Here is a 16,204-nt window from a genome sequence, read left to right as displayed (position 1 = left end):
TGAACGCCACCTAGGTGGCGTTGGTAGTGCTTCTTGATGCCAGCGTCCCTTCGAATGCTGGCATCGAGGCGTCGTAGTGCTGAGACCACCGAAGCGTTCACTGTCGGTGCGCGTTAGTGTCATAATGCAGTACTTCTCTTTTATTGCGATAGCAATTATATGGACACTCAAAAGCAGATTTCTGCCGTCGGCGTCGCCGTCGCCGTGAGGTTCCGTATGACGTCAATGGAGATGAAATCGTGACCACGCGCCGCCGAACGCTGTATGTGCGAGTGAAAGGGCACGAGGGACGCGCTCTTTCACGGGGAGTGAACGCACGGCGGAGAACAAACGCGCGTTCCGCGCCGTGCTTGTTTAAGGGCTGCAGAAGTAGGCGTCTCTTTCCTCCTTTACAATCACCATATATGTGGAGCAAACGCGCTTTCTTCTGACGCACGAAAGGCCATGGGGGGGGGGGGGGGGGGGGGGAGGGAAGGGAGGCGACGTTTAGCTGCGGCACCAAGTGCCTATTTATATCAGAGGCTCCGGCAACAGTCACCAACGCCGCACGCATTTTGTGCGAACGCGGGCAAAACGCCGACGGCGTCGACAACAGTGCTGTGTGTTGCCGGTGCTGCTGCATGTCCAAGTTTGTACAGCGGATAAAACTACTATCCTTACTCCGTATAGCTCTCTACAAATTTGCTATCGCAATTGATGCTTCACCTTTCAGGTGAAACTGCGACAACTTTTCTGCTCGTAGGCGGCGGCACCGCCCCGAGCAAGAGCGCGGGTACATGGAGGAGTGTTAGATATATAAGGCGCGTCTGTGTAGCTCTCTGCAAATGCGTTTGTGGCGCAATGGGTTAAACGCTCGGCGATCTATCGTCGCGGACCGAGAGGTCGTGGGTTCGATTTCCAAATTTTGCATGTTTGTGGAACTTTTTCTTCTGGTTTCTTTCTTTGTATTATGTTCGTGTACATTGTAAGCTGACGTATTTCCGTGACGGAAATACGTCAGTGAAGTCTTGGTGGACCCTGGCATAAAACACTTTCGTGTTAAAAAAAAAGTGTGTGTGTGTGTGTTGTGTGTGTGTGTGTGTGTGAAGGAAGTATAGTTCTTCGAAGCTGGTGTTTAATAAAGTGAAAGAAGCGCAGGCTAAAGCCCCTCCATCAGTTCACGGCGGTAGTACGAGTACTGTGAAGGGGCTTTAGCGCAGGCACACGCAGAAAAGCAAAAACAAACATTTAATTTCGACGTTTCGGCCGGGATCCAGCCTGCATCAAGAGTGCGATTGCACGCACCCAGAGCCCAATTTATACATTCTCTGCAAACAAGGGTGAATCATATATTTTAAAAAGAAAAAGGAATTAAAAAAAAAAATGTGGGCGTCATGGCCACCAACACGCGCACGTGCATTAAAAGGGGGAAAAAAAAAAACGCGTATATAGGTGGCCTATGAATACGAACACGCGTATATTCAGTAGCATCCAAAAGGGTGGGGGGAAAACGCAGCCAGTGAAATGCAGGAAAGTGGGGTCACATGTTAGCATAGAGCATGCGAGAGGTCGCAGCTGCCAGAACAGTGTTTCTCTTGATTTTTTTTTTTTTTGTTTGTTTCAAGTTACAAAGAATAAGAGAAACACTCTTCCGACAGCTGCGATATATATGTGTGTTTCTCAGAACAACAACAAAAAAGCTTAAGAACCAATTAAGTCACATTTAATTAACTCAATTTCACTGTCAAGCTAATAAAGTTTTTCTCTTGACAACTAAATGGAATACCAACTAGCCATACATTGTCAAAGTGAAGGAGCGTACGTGCACGAGTGAACCTGCCATCGTGTGTTCTTCGCTTTGCCAGTGTTGCAGCATACAATGCCCGGACACTCGTCATCGTATGTATGCAGCAATCGTAATGCAGTACACGCGTGCTTGTTAATTGCTGCTGCCTCATAAAGTTGGCCCTTATCCACAAGGAAGTGTTGGCTAGAGTTATCCGTAGAAACACACAGAAGTATTCGCTCTTCGCACAAACTAACGTAGGTATATATCATTTCGTGTGCACTTCGGGTTTAGGCACCAAATTAAAAGAAATGTAACTTTGACTTTCATTTTCCCTTCCAATAATCCATATTTTATTGTGGATTAACAAATGCAAACAAACATACTTTTTAAGAATACCTTATCAGGTATTCAGGTAATACCCTTATTAACCCATGAAGAGTGAACTTACGAGTTACTATAGAGGGCTGGTCAACTTGAAGTCGTGTTCAAGTAGTGTCTATATTGTAGTCCTTTTGGGTATAAATGATGAAATTGTTATTTAGAGAAAGCATCTGTTTGTGGTTCAATGTTCAATCTAACCTCGTTGAAGTCCTGAACATGTAGGTGTGCTGATGATGTGTTTTTTTGCTCTGGACACATTGTTAATACAAGTAACAATGTGACTGGAGAGAGATAAGTACTGTGCAACTATGTTTATCACTTGGCTTGCATGCACACAGTCACTTAGTGTAAATATAAGGTGCCTTTTTTTTAGAGTAAAAAGGACTTATAGAAGATCACCTATGACAAATATCACAATCATAATCCTTGAGATGTATTGCTTGAAGAGGTGGACATTATTTGCACAAGAAATAAAAACGTATAATAGGCTAATTGCTAATCAACTTTCAAATTGTGTAATTATTTTGAAAGCCTGCCTTTAGGCATAATAGGAATGTTGTCAGAGATACACGAACAGGCTTGTTTCGTGCAAGTGGTCCGATAGGGAATGGTAGTAATTAGGTCATGTATCCAGCTTTCTATGTAGGGAGGGTGTCCAGGATGAAGGCCTGCCACACGAAGGTGGTAAAAACGGGCTTAATGAAGTCTGGGACCATTCCACAGCAGGTGTGTTACATTCACATGTTAACACAACTATTCTAATTAATTACATTAGTATACATAATGCAATGTACGAATCGTAGCCAATGAATTTGCAAGGCATATCCACTTAGAACAAATGCCGAGGATGACAGCAGTTTCGAAATATGCATTCCAAAAGTGTGCAATGAAATGCATTGGTGTTTAAGTTATATTTTTCTTCTGTAATGCCTAAAATGGCATTTTGTTAAAAAAGTAGGTCAGACACCAGTGCATTTTGTCCCATATGCATATCCTGAAACAAATGCGATGTTGAGTATGTACCATAAAGTAACTAATTATAGTGATATTTTGGTAATTTGTTGCTAGTGCATTTCCATTTCCTGTGCAAATAATGACCATCTCTGAGCGATCCAGCTGAAGGATTAGAATTGTGCTATTTGCCACGGGTGCTTTATGAAAATTCTGCTCTCTCTAAGAACACTAGCTTAGTGCACACTACAACACTGGTGTTGCCTTAACTATATATAAATTATTTTGTTAGAACATTCCATAGTAAAACGTTATATATTTTTGTATGACAGTTACTTTGTGCTTCAAATGAGGGCCGTGCACCACTAATAACCAAGTATATGTTACAGGTGCCCAGGACAGTTATTTCATTGTCTCGTGCAGTGTGCAGTGTTTCCTTGGTGGGAAAGATATAGGCATCCTATGCGTTGGACATTCAGTGAATCAATTAAGGCAGTTTTAAAAATTCAAATGAAAGTAGTTACAAACTAAGGGGTACTAGCACACTTCCACATTGAAGAAAATCCATTCGTTATATTCATATTTCAGCAATTATCAAGACAGATAACCTGAATGAGCCATCCTGAAATTCAAATAATAAAGCCTTGCTTATGTCCTACTAGCACTATCAAGACTCGTCCATCATATACAAGTGGAACAAGCCAGCTGCATGAATCAATGTTCACTGCCTGCATACATACATTATGATATCCATATGTGGACTTTTTAGTTCCTTGGTCATCAGAGAACAAGCCTTGTAGCCATGAGAACTTATGTTTATACATAGAAATAAAATTTGGAGCCTTCCCCAAACACCTACACGAGTGATTTGCTACTCCAGTAAAAGCAGTACACAGCCTAAATGTCACAGCGAGGGCCTGAAAATTGGCACCCTTAATGCCATGAGGTAGCATAGATCAGCAGAATAAGAGGAAACTCACCCATTAATTTTTTTTTTCTTGAGATGCACGCTCTCACTTATGTCCACTCACACTCATCAGCATTTAAGGCCAACTGCAGCGAAATATTGGACCGCGTAAAAATTTTTGTTTAGGACACTCTATATACAGAGGAGGCTTTTTGCAAAATTTTGTTTAATACAAGTGGAAGCATATCAATAAGCTAGTAAAAATAGCTGTTTCTGATACCAAAACTGAAAAAAACAACACCGCCATTACTGCTGGCTGGAAGTGACGTATGACCTAGATTTCACGGCTTCTTGGAGGTCATGCCCGTGGCGTACTGAAAAATCTCAGAGGCAACGTGCTGTGACTTGCGTCATAGCGACAACCTCCAGGTACACGCGTTGTCTGCTATGGTGCTATTCAAAGGCAACTAACAAGAAAACTTTGCAACTATACCAGTCCAGCGGCTTTGCCAAGATTGCTTTAGTGCAATAGACTAGACTCGCAACAAATTTAGCTAAAGTAAAGGTTAATTGCAGTTGGCCTTTAACTCACGGTACTATTCGCCTCTACTCACACTCATCGGCACTCACTCACTCACGGCGAGAGCGGAGTGGCACAGGAGACATGCTTCACGGCAGCAACCAGGCATGTGGCAAGCGCGTCCACCGATGCCATACTATATGGGAAAAAAAAGCGTTGGCGTGGGCTTCGGAACCACTGCGCATGCGCTACTTCGCCTGCGCCGCTAGAGAATGCGCTCCATGCGAGCCACGCGTTCCGGTGTTCACGATTTTTTTCTGAAGAATGAGCGACGCAACCGGTGGAAATGCCTCGTCTGCCGCTGCTGCTAAACGAGCTGCCCGAGCTAAGTTACTCTATACGGATCCTGCGCTCCCTGCCACCGAGAGGACCCTGTCGCTCAGGATCAAATTCTTTGCCTCAGTGTATTGCAAATTCAATACACCTAAACAACTGTGCTCAAATTTCGCATTAGGGAGTATCGTAATCGTCAGCAAATTTTTCGCCCCACTCACTCACGCTCACACTGATGACTGTGTGAGTATGAGTAAGCATAATCATGAGTGAGCAAGTTAACCTATAGGCTATGTGTTTAGTGGCCAGCTGTTGGCTCCAAAGTTCACACACTAGATAATGCCTGTGGTTGAAAGGATGTCCTGAAACAATGCTTGTCACAATCATTGTCATCGAGTTAATCGATTTCTTTCCGGGCACAAATCTGCCCAATGAAGTGTTTCTTTTTATCCAGTTTATTGTTTCATTGCCTTGTTCCCACAGCTAGTGAAAATTTGAAAAAAAAAAAGGGTCAAGCTGCGCATCATGTGTACAAAAATAGACTAGGACTCATTAACAGTAAATATAAGGGCACTTCAGGTCATCTAGAACTTTTGTCTACAAGTGCACAGGAAGCAAAAAAAGAAAGAAAAAAAAGCTTCCTCTGTGAAAGTACTACTCCAGTAACTTTATCACTTATGCAAAAAAAAAAAAAAAACGAGCATTTGTGAACTGCACAACTTTTGTCAGAAACATATGTGGACTTTTTACTCGCCAAGTCTGTTGACAAAATACAAAAGAAGCTAATGCAGTTGACTTTGGTTAATTCTGTTTTGGCTAATTGAATTTTTCATTAATTCAATCCTGACTAAACGGTACCATAGCAGCCGATGTGTTGCAAAATCACATTACTTCAACCCTGACCTGACTAGGTTTCCCTCTAACAGAAACTTTTTACTACCACATATACGTGCCAATTATGGCAAGCATACCGCTACTTTTCTGGCTGTTCAGTTTTAGAATACCATACCATTAAGTACTAAGCAACTGTTATCTTTAGGAGCATTTCAGAGAGCTTGTTTCATTTATTCTTCACTCTTAAACGCTGTGTAACTGATATCTCATTACATTGTCATAGTTATTTCTTAATTTTTGCGTTACTGATATTCACTGTGTTTATGTTCTTATGGTATATATTACGCAGGTATATTTGCTATGTTTCCATTGTTACAACTAATCACTTAATGCTGTTTTGTTGCCATTTGTTGCATTTATCTTCACTTAATTTCTGACAGGAGGTCCCCTTTCAGCCATGTGCTATGGGAGCTTTTTTTGAATACGTATCCCAATATGTGTATTCGATTTCAAATAAAGATCTCTCTCTCAAAAATGGGCCCGGCCGGCACCGATGCATTTCTATGGGTCCAAACTTTCGTTATTTAGATACTAAAATTGGCCTCTGCCGGATAATTCAAACTTGGCCAGTGAGCACGCACGCACTTGACCCATGTGGTGATTCCAAAGGCGAATCCTTTAGTGGCAACATCTGTCCTGGCGGAACTTGTGGGACAGTGAATGTATTGAACACCTGTCATCTTCCATCGAAAACGCCTACCTTCGCACTGCCCCACGAATATTTTCAAGCAATAACTACAGCTCACAAGGTCCATTTGTGGTATTTACCACAACTCCAATGCTCAGTTTTTTTTTTTATTTGCCTGAAATTGTAATCGGATACGAAACCAAAACTGCCTTGGCGGCATTTGTATGCTTTACCGCATAACAAGCATGTACTGCAGCGAAGTTGACTTTAGAAAACTGGTTGCCATTGTGCAACACATTATACCCTTGCCCGTTTTTCTTGCTAAAAACATTGGGTGCGCGTTAGATTTCTACTTTGCTTAAGTGCTTTAATGCTATTTCTATGTTAGTTGTCTACTTTTGACAAATAAAAAGCTGGCACGTGTTTGATTTAGGGGCATGCTAAACTAAGCAAAATACTGCCAAGTGAACCAGCAGTGTGTTTCGGCAATTTTTCTGCATCTTGTATAATACGACCCACTGGATAATTCACTCTATTTCATTTATCCCGTCAAGGTCATATCAACGGAAGTGAACTATAGCACATACTCCAAGAACATTTTTGTAACACTCCACAGCAAACTAAAAACAATTCCCAAATAAACATGATGTCTAGCAGCTTGAACATTAGTATAGTTTGTCAGGAGCACACAAACTTCAAAATGTGTATGCATCGTGGAAGAGAATGTTTCCCAAAGGCAAATTTAAATATGTTGTTGCATAAACCACTGAACAACAACGAAACTCAACAAGCAGAACTTAACTGTTTACTGCATTCTCACAATACAATCTCTCAATCTGCTTGGCCTGGGCTCAACGCCACTGTCATCAGCACACGACACAGTATCTATGGACAATGTCGATAGTTCATCCATCACTATCCTAATCATTGAAGCAAACGCACACGTGCAGAAGAACACATGCTCCGATGATTATTGTCTTCTTTATGGATGCTGCATTGAAGAGGCGTCAGAACAGGTTTCTCAGCAGTCCAAAGGTGCCCTCAATTATCCCCCTCTGCAGGCTGTGAAGACAACTGTAGATGTATTTGCATCGTGCCCTTTCGTTGTAGCCTTGTATAGTGTCAGGAGTCGATGCAGCAAGGGGTAAGCTGAGCCACCCAGATTGTATCCACCTATGAAACATGCATGCACAAAAGATAGTATTTTCTTTTTCAAATTGAAACAGCTGCAGTCACTTGATTATATTGAAAATGGATAAGTCGAAATACCGCTTATATTGCTGAATCACCAAGAGAATGACATGTATCTTAATATTTATACTGTGTGTTGTTTTTATTACGATGGCAATTATATAGACACTCCAGGAGCATTTATGCTGTCATTGGCGCAGTTTGTGTCGCCGTTGGTGTCGCCGTGATGTTACATATAAAGTAGAAGGGCAATAACATCGTCGCTGCGCGCCGTATGCTGTATGTGCGAATGAAAGCGTGCGAGGGTAAGCCAACGGTGGCGGCTCAATCTTGTGTGCGCAAGGTACCGGGGTGAGGGGAGAGAGGGGGGGGGGGGGGCGGCGGCTTGTTTTACACCAGCAGCTGCTGCACATAGGGTGGCCGCGTGATCTGCGATGGTGACAGAGTTTGCACTGAAGCGAGTGGCAGCACGAAGGTCAATTCGCTCGATGTTACTGCCGCGCTTCCATACTTCAGCATTTTGACACCAAGCTTCTGCGGTCATCAAGTGAGATGTGTTCATGTTTGCTTGAGTGCGCATGAGACCATGCTTGTTGATTTAGTTAGTAAGCGAATGTTCATAAGTTTATACTGCCGATAAAACTACTATCCTTACTTCATATAGCTGTCTAATAATTTGCTATTGCAATCAATGCTTCGCCTTTCGAACTATGATTTTCTTTTTTTCAGAAGGTCCAAAATTTTTTTTTAATGCCCGAGGCAGATAGCACAACTCTAACCCGTGATATAAATTACTCAATGAGGCAGCTATTAGTTCTATGAGAAATCAAAATGCTTCATTAAATAATTAACATAATTACACTAATTAACTTTTTAATTATTTGCATTATGGCACATATTCAAATCTATGAATTATAGCCGGTGAGTTCGCAAGGCGTATCCACTTGGAATGAATTCTCATGACTACACCAGCTTCGAGATATTAATTTTCAAAGTGTCCGATGAAATGCATTGGCGTTCCAGTTACTTCTTTTAAGAAAATGCTGTTTTATGCATTGAATCACAAAAGTATGAACATGTTTAAAAGGATGCTTTGATATAACGTAGAGTGGTACTTCTTTTGGTTGAAATAAGACTTCTGATTCCGTTGGCTTCGGAAACCCAACGTCCCAACCCCTACGTAGGGACAGCCGATGACTCTAGGCTGCTCTAGGCAGTGCATGCCCACCTTTTACCAGTACCTTGCACCTTGGAATAAACTTGGCTGGGCTGATGCTCATCCTACACGTAGGTCACCGGAGGACCACCTGCAAAATACTAGAAAGGAAGAGAACAACAGCCGGTTAAGGGCATTATGAATTGATGACTCAGCGATGTTGAACTTGTCCTTCACTCGAGCACTTAACTTGTTCACTCATGCACTTTGTAGTCACACTGCACATTCCACATGTAAAATAATTTCTGTGAGAAACTGAGCTACACCAGTGTTTACATTCGCACTTGGATGTCTACATACATGCTAGCAGGCAGGAAATATACTCAATGATAAAATTATGTGAATAACATTAGTTAGAATTACAGGCACTGCAGAGACACCTCAGAGTTTCTGCAGCGCACACACATGTGCATAATTGAGAGTTTGCTCTTGCAATTCCTCACCACGAATACGCAATCTGTGAATTAAAGTGTGTAGTCCTTATGGCATAAAATGCGCGCAACATCAAGCTAACCAAAAACTGTATAGGCCTAAAACAACTGCTGACTTATATGTTTTGCATCTCTTTATGGCACATCCACTAGCATATCAGACATTATTTTGCATGAAGGCTGCTCTTACCTACACTGTCTGAAACTAGTCTTTTTATGTGGTCCAAAATCTTATTGCAGTTGGAACTAGGCATACCATTAGAAAAGCAATGTTCTGATCGCTGTTCTGCGTTGGTCATGGCTGGGAAAAAGATGCTGTGGTCTGCGTTGCCGTCGTGACGTGATGACCCATCTGCGTGCCTGCCGCAGTGCATTCGTAGTTAGTGCAATTGAAGGATATGCTCTTAGAAACAGTGGTGAATTTGTTATTTCAAAGCACAACTGTCAACTATAAAAAAAAAAGGCATAATAAATCAATGCCTTAAACTTTAATGCCATTTGTGGCGTAGTGCATTCTTACAACTCATTGGGCTGTAGAAGGCATACCCTTGCTCTCAAATTAGCGCTTACGGCTCCACATAAAAAAAAAGCTTCCAATTTAATCTGACATAATACTGCACAAAAAAGGCATAATAAATGTTTTTTGTTTATATTACAATAGGCAAGCAAACCTGCTGCATTTATTGCAGGTGTTGTCATCATGATTGTAATGAAAATGCGCATGTAGCAGCAACTTTATATATAATGACATTAAGAAGCTTAATATCTTCAATACTTAATGGCGCTAACCTCACCTATGTGGTACAAGTATGAAGAGGTTAACGCTTTACAATCCCCAGTGATAATTTTTAAGCTGCTGCCACATGTGTAAATGTAATTTCTGCATGGTGATAATGATAACAACTGACCTCTGAAGCAAGTAATTTTTCAAGGCTAACTGAGATACAGTAAAATCTCGATATAACGAACACGGATATAACAAATTATGGGATACAATGAAGTAAAATAAAAATTGCCTCACCGCTATTACAGTGTCAAATTGAATTCTGGGGTTTTATGCGCCAAAACCACGATTTGATTAAGAGGCATGCCGTAGTGGGGGACTCTGTATAAATTTTGACCACCAGGGGATTTTTAATGTGTTCCCAATGCACAGTACGTGGGCGTTTTTTGCATTTTGGCCTCATTGAAATGTGGCCGTGGTGGCCAGGATTTGATCCCGCAACCTCGTGCTTAGCAGCGCAACACCACAGCCACTATGCCACCACGGCGGGTCACTCTTACAGTCTAACAGATATATGTTTACAACGAATATTGGATATAACAAAGATAATTTGTGTCGGATGTGATTTTGTTATAACGAGGTATGACTGCACATGCCCATGTGCTTACAACTTGAAATCATATTTAATACAGTACTATGTAAATGAAATAAATGCAAACTATAGTTAGTGCAGTCAGCCCTGGTGTTTCTTGTATTCTGCAAATGGCCGTTCCATGTAAAACTGAAGCCAAGAACAAAAATGTCCCTTATCGCATCAATGTTGATGTTGATTCTTTTTAAAGTTGACACAGAGTCAATCTGAATTTGTTTGCCAAGCATAGTGTTGACAGCACTGCTTATCTCCCTCTGTGTTGCACTGAATAGCAGATTCCAGCAGCAACAGCAGTAATATATCAAGTACAGTGAACTGCACAAGCTACAGTGTTGAGAGCACACATTTCTTTGTCAAATGAGACTGCAGTAAATACATTCAATAAAAAAATTACATTAACCCTTCCATGCCATGAATGAGATGGTTTCATCTCCATTCCTGGTAAAAACAGTCAAGGATGAGCTCAGCTCATAGAACGTACTTTTAATTTTACTTTCTTTGGAATTTTTTCCCAGTTCGCGGTTTGTATGTTTCTGCCCGTTTATGGCCAACTTGGGCCTAAGCACTAGGTGTCCCTAGTTGCCACTAAAAAAAAAAAAATGTCCGAGGGTCAGTTTTGAACCCTAGTCCCCGGCACAGAAGCCAATGATCTAACCATTAGACAATGGACACATGGCTGACAAGGTGGAATAATCTCGTGCAAGCCAGCCCTTATGACACTTGGCGTGTCAGATGCATTGCATCGCAACAATTTTAAAAAGTGACCGCATGCATCTTCTAGCTGATAATGAAGAAAGAAGTTAAGGGACACGTTCGCCCTCGAAATCCGTTGCGCATCTCTTATCGTACGTGTGGTGCTGTGGCTCATTTCTACAAGGTCAAGTACGGCTTGTCTTGTTATTTGACCCTTTTTAATCAGAGGTGGGTGAATATCACCTTTTTAGAATACAGACAGAATACAATAGAATCTGAATATTAAGTATTGAATATCGTATGGTCAAACGCAGATGCATGTAATTACAGCAGGAATATTTATATCGGTATTATTGGGAATGCAGCAGGCACTGACTAGTAAAAAAAAAAAAAAAGTCAACTAGCTATCAGGAAATTAGGATCAGTGTTAAACACAGGATCACTAATTCTCATTAAAGGATCCTAACAAATATAACATCTCAACATCATTAGGGCCTAGTTACAAATAAGTTTTCCAAGAATGAATGGCTGCTGTATGACTCGATTTCTAAAAACGTTGAATAAATGGTTGCCAAAAAAAGGTAAGTTGTGGAAAAAGAAAAAGCTGCCTAAGGACTTGTGTGCCGCATCCACATATGTAAAAGGGCCTATTGTAAGGAAGAAAACATTATTGGTTGTAGTGTAAAAGATAAAACTGCTACAAGACTAGACTGCCAAAAACACAAATTGACAAGCTAAAAGCAAAAATCGCAGGTACACAGGTATTTTCGCATTTCGCCCCCATCAAAATGTGGCCGCCATTCCCTGAATCTCATCCCGCAAACACATGCTTAGCAGCCCAACACCATAGCAACTAAGCCACCACGGCTTTTAAGATTCTTGAGATTAAGTTTGACCTTGAGCACCATGCAAATAGTACCAATAACAATGTGATGACATTGTCTTAACAATATAGTATTTTTCTGTGTTCATGTGGCACTGGTACCCCTTATTCATCATCATCATCAGCCTATATTTATGTCCACTGCAGAACGAAGGCCTCCCCCTGCGCTCTCCAATTACCCCTGTCTTGCGCTAGCTGATTCCAACATGCGCCTGCAAATTTCCTAACTTCACCACCCCACCTAGTTTTCTGCCGACTGCGCTTCCCTTCTCTCGATCGGTATCCATTCTGTAACTCTAATGAGACACCGGTTACCGATCCTATACATTACATGGGCTGCCCAGCTACATTTCTTCCGCTTAATGTCAACTGGAATATCGGCTATCCCATTTGCTCTCTGATCCACACTGCTCTCTTCCCGTCTCTTAACATTTGTGGGGGTCTTCCCCAACCCGTAGAGAGACCCCCGGTCTCTCTGACCTCGCTTGACCTACCTGCCGATACGGATTTACCCGCTGAAACCCGTGAGTGACCTCGTTTGCGTGACTACTACACGCGACGAGGCAAGCCTATTTTATTACTTATTATACAGAGCGGACTTCCCTCTGCAAGAGTGTTTTATTGCCAACAGCAATAAACGTTGTTGAGTTGACTCGCTTGTTGCATTATTCGCCCGAACCCTACGTAGCTGCGATTACACGCGCTACGGGTTGGGGAAGACCCCCACACGTTAGGCCTAACATTTTTCGTTCCATCGCTCTTTGTCCGGTCCTTAACTTGTTCTCGAGATTCTTTGTTAACCTCCAAGTTTCTGCCCCATATGTTAACACCTTATTCATCACTGCTGGAAAAAAAACTTCTACAAGGTTCTACAGCTGTCCCTGATCTACAACAACTAAGCCAATCCTAAATCTGCTTATCACCTAATCTCACCCCACTGGCTAATCCTTTGCTGCTGTCCTCAACTGTGTCACGTGACCTTATGCCAACTGTCCTTCTCCACTTCTCGCTCTCAATCTCAGCTAAAACATCATCGAGACCCATCTGCTCTTCAATACATACTGTCTTGTTCCCATTTCTGAGTGTTACGCCCAATGCAACATTCTCCTTCTATTGCTTGTTATGCAGTCCTAAGGTTCCTTTCAAGTTTTTTTTATCATTGTCAAAATTTCATCCCTGTAGGTAAAAAGTGATTGATAATATAGTATAGTACTTCCTTTTTTTTCCTACTTGATGCATTCCTTTAAGTGACACCACTGTTCCTTTATTCATTTATTTTAAAATATTACTTGGCAGGAAGAGATTAAAGAGGCTACACCACAGTTTCAAGTTTCATACACACAAGCATTGTGACTGCTGAACAAAGGATGAGCTTACCAGCATCCCTATGCATAGCCATTGTTGAGGTCTGTTCACCAACAGTGCGCTGAGAAGGAGTGGTCTGTGTAAACATTGTGCCCCTCGCACAACGACAGCTGTACTGCTGCAATGGAGCCTGCAGGCGATCCGCAAGTTCAAGCTTCATCAACTCCACTCCACAAAGTGGGGGGACTTACATAAAAAGAACCTTCACAGATCTTGTACTGAATTTGAGTTATACAATTGCAAGTTGAAAAGCACTGCCCAGAGAGCATTCTACTGCAAGAATTTAAACAGTTCAGCGATAGCAAAGACAGAAGCAAATAAATTGTTCCAAAGTGATTGTGTGAGGAGGTGAACTAACCTCCACCCATTGTCTCTTTTCCATTGCCTAAACAAGCATCTGCAAACGAGACTTCTAGTTTACTTTTTACAGTGTAAGTTGTTATGGGCTCATTCTAATAGCCGTTTCGGTTCGCGTTGTTGTCCGGCGCCACCGTGTAACCGCTATCTCCCGAAATGCGAAAAAAAGTACCCGGTCTCCGCTGCGATCGAACCCAGGCCGGCTGCGTGGGAGTCTGATACTTTACCACTGAGCCACGCAAGCGCTTTCTATCAGCATCAGAAAAAGGCCCTATAAACGTGCCCTAGGCAGGCGTGCAGGCACAGACGACCCGAGCCTCCGCAAGTATGGCGGCGCCATCTAGTTAAGGCACCTACAAAAGCCGCATGCACAGGCACAGACGACGAGATGCGATTCAGACGAGGCGCGCAATAAACGCAATCCCGATGTGAGATGTGCGTGACGTATTCTCGGTACCTCTTCGGTACACGTTATGGCGTCTCCTCGCAAGGTACGAACCGCTGCTGAAGAAGCAAATCGTAGAGCTACGTGCGCGGCTACAACCAAGCATCATCGGGCTGTGCAAAGAGCATTACAAACCGCAGCTTGGCGTCGAGGCCGGGCGGACAGTTGAGATCGCTCACGTCAAAACGAGGCGAAGAGACTTTGCCGCGAAGACCCTGTTGTGCATGGTGCCGAAATTGCTACTCTTAAGCCGCTCGCTCCACCAGCTTACGCTGTGACTGTGCCGTGTGTGCCGCGCAGGCGTGTGACTTTTTTCTATACTGGAGCTGGGCACCCCTGTGACGTTTATCCCCTTCAGGCATAATAATAGAGAATTCTAGGTCTTGAGTACAGAAAGTTAGGGATACACAAAAGAAATCAAGCAGGGCATGGGCTTTTGGTACACGAAGACGCTTGGGTATGCCATTTCTAAAAATACCCAATTCTGTGCATTGAAAATATAGTTTTACCACATTTCTTGCATCTTCAGAATAATGAAAAATGTATAGCTACAGAACAGATTAAGAACATTCATTGCTTCATTGATGTCAAGTTTACAGAAAGTGGACTCCACGCGATAACTATCTACAGGAATGTCAGGTACGAGACCAACCATTTCGTGCCAAGCATACTTTGAAAGCACCTATCCAGCTACTCGAAAAATATGTTTTATGTGGAACACCGTGAAAAACAATGTTAGTAGTCAGCCCGCCACATGACGACATACTGACACAAGAAAAACAACCAGCCGTCTGCCTTCCAACTTGTTTTAAATTGAATTATGGGTGTTACATGCCAATACCACAATCTGATTATGAGGCACGGCGTAGTGGGGGACTTTGGAACAACTTGGACCACGTGAGGTTCTTTAACGCGCACCTAAATCTAAGTACCCTGGTGTTTTCGCATTTCGCTCCAATCGAAATGCGGCCGCCAAGGCCGGGACCAACTTGGTTCATCTGAAACACTTCACTCATATTATTAAAACTTGCTACACAGGTTCAATCAGAAGCATTGCAAGATGTATTCAACACACCCTTATTTTCATAAGTGATGTTGCTTATTGGTGCACTATTCAGCACCTGATGGGGATACATAAACCCTGCTGAAAATTCTCAGCCAATTCTCCACAATCAATGTCAAAAGGTCCTCCAGAAATGCTCTGCACTCACTGAATCGGCGGGAAGAAACAGCGTTGGCACCGCATCTGGCCGCAGCCGCCACCTACAAGCGAAGTCCGATTTGTCCACCAGATCTGGGTTAAGCATATGAGCACTGATGGCAAAATGCCGTCCACACACATATATGTAGGTTCGCGTGTCTGATGGCGGGATACCGATTCGCTCCAGCCACGCACGCCGCAGCTCGTAGTTTTGGGGGCACCTGGTAGAGGCTTGGTGGTCTTGGTGCAGCCAACAACCATACAGTTTCTCATTCGAGTTTCTTGTTCATGTCAGCCTGCACAGAGGGGTAAAGTGTAATTGAAAGAGAGAGTGAAAACATGTAGTATATAAATAAAAGGCAATCCTCTGTAGTGCTTCCAGTGAGTGCTTAGAATTTACCCATGAACTCCCAAGATCTACCTGCCACAGTAGCCCAGCAGCTATGGTGCTGCACTGCTGAGCTCGAGAATATGGCGGCCGCATTCCTATTGGGGCAAAATGGAAAAACACTCATGTACCGTGAATGGGTGCCCTTTAAAGAACTCCAAGTAGTCAACATTAATCCGAGCCACCCCACTTCAGCATGCCTAATAATTTGATTATGAAATTTGGATGTAAACCCCAGAAATTAAATTTTTTAAACCCACAGATTGTTCAAAAAAA

At 42.6% G+C, this 16,204-nt stretch overlaps 1 long non-coding RNA gene across 1 annotated transcript; it reads right to left on the bottom strand.

Annotated features, from left to right (window-relative positions):
• Positions 1-7,173: 7,173 nt before the first annotated feature.
• LOC119432984 (uncharacterized) lies at positions 7,174-15,734 on the bottom strand. The gene is made up of 5 exons (XR_005188222.2): positions 15,551-15,734; positions 13,550-13,667; positions 9,477-9,580; positions 8,802-8,890; positions 7,174-7,555 (listed from the first exon to the last, which is right to left on the bottom strand). It is a non-coding gene; the product is annotated as an uncharacterized LOC119432984 (long non-coding RNA).
• Between the last annotated feature and the right edge of the window lie 470 nt (positions 15,735-16,204).

Source organism: Dermacentor silvarum, chromosome 11 (assembly GCF_013339745.2).
Source record: "Dermacentor silvarum isolate Dsil-2018 chromosome 11, BIME_Dsil_1.4, whole genome shotgun sequence".
NCBI classification, from domain to species: Eukaryota; Metazoa; Arthropoda; class Arachnida; order Ixodida; family Ixodidae; genus Dermacentor; species Dermacentor silvarum.
This window is presented reverse-complemented; position numbering and strand designations above follow the sequence as displayed.